Genomic DNA, 1,330 nt, shown 5'->3' with positions numbered 1-1,330 from the left:
GGAGATTCACGTCAGAATTCTGAGTCCTGAGTTCCCTTGAAGAATAAGGTCTGAGAACACTGGGCCCACATTCCCACAAGACCTGGGCTCCAGCTGCCCCCTTTGCACACGCCCTGCAGTTCTCCCCACTCACGTTTGAGTCTGTACCTTTTCCAGCCTGGCCCACTTCGCTCCTTACAGTTATCTCCCTGATCCTTGCAGATAGCTGGTTGTCTAGAATGGTCTACCACAGAGTTTATCCTTTTTTCTCCTGACATTTGAACCGACAGGGGGCTGGGCACAGGGTCAGCATCCTTTGGTCCCATCCCTTTTGCAATCCACACTATTTCCTCAAACAGCAAGCTTGATTCCGCAGAACAAAGCCATGAAGGGAGGGACATCACCAAGTCTTACCATTTATTTCTTTATGGGGTTAAACAAGAGCGGAGAGGCCTCTGCTCCACAATGCAACAAAACAGAAAGCAGTACACATACAAAGACTCTCACCGAAACACAGAGGCAGGGGCAAGAGGGGCAGGGGGTGGCGGTGGAGACAACTGAATCATAGCTGGGTAAGGGAGGAAGGGACGGGGGATTACTAGGAAACCAGCTTGGAGACTCAGTCATAGGGACTAGTGCAAGAAAGTTCTACTCATGAAGCACAGTGTAGAAAATGGCATAAGAGCTGCCCGGCTGTGCTGCCTGTGATGGAGGGCAGGGGCAGCCGGAGAGGTGGTGGAAGATCAGGGTGGTGGGGTGGACGGGGGCAGTCAAATGACATTGAGGTGGAGTGTGGTGTCCCACTCCCCTGCCACTGGGCAAGGCCTTGGGCTGGTCTGAGCCAGGGGTCTCCTGGGCACTTGGTGAGGGGGAAGAGAGGATGGGAGTCTCCAAGGACCCATTCCCTGGGGCCATGTGTTCCCTCTTTACTTCCCATTCCCTTTTCCCCTCCTGAGGATGCAGGAGTTAGAAGGCAGTACCTTACCTGCCTCTTCACTTATACATAAGCATGTCTGGAAAGGAACCAGCACCTCTTTCCCTCTCCAGCTGAAAAGAGCACTCGTGGGATGGGGTATGTGGCCAGGCCCAAAGTGTCAAGGGCCAAACAGGAAAGTGTGTGGGCAGGGCACTGGAGTGGGCGCACAGGCTGTGAGAAATAAGAAAACTGGCAGGGAAGGACTCTCCAATGTCATGAAGTTGATTTGGAACCCAGCTGAGGCCCTTGACTGATTCCCTCTCTACTAGGGAGGCCTCCCATTCATCCCTAAGTCCAGCTCTCCCCTCCCCATTCCCTTCTTGGTTTCACTCTAATGTAGTTCCAGCCGCCCCCCCCCCCCCCCCCGGTCCCAAC

This window comes from Cynocephalus volans, chromosome X (genome assembly GCF_027409185.1).
Source record: "Cynocephalus volans isolate mCynVol1 chromosome X, mCynVol1.pri, whole genome shotgun sequence".
In the NCBI taxonomy this organism is placed as follows: Eukaryota; Metazoa; Chordata; class Mammalia; order Dermoptera; family Cynocephalidae; genus Cynocephalus; species Cynocephalus volans.
Note: the sequence above shows the minus strand (reverse complement) of the source record.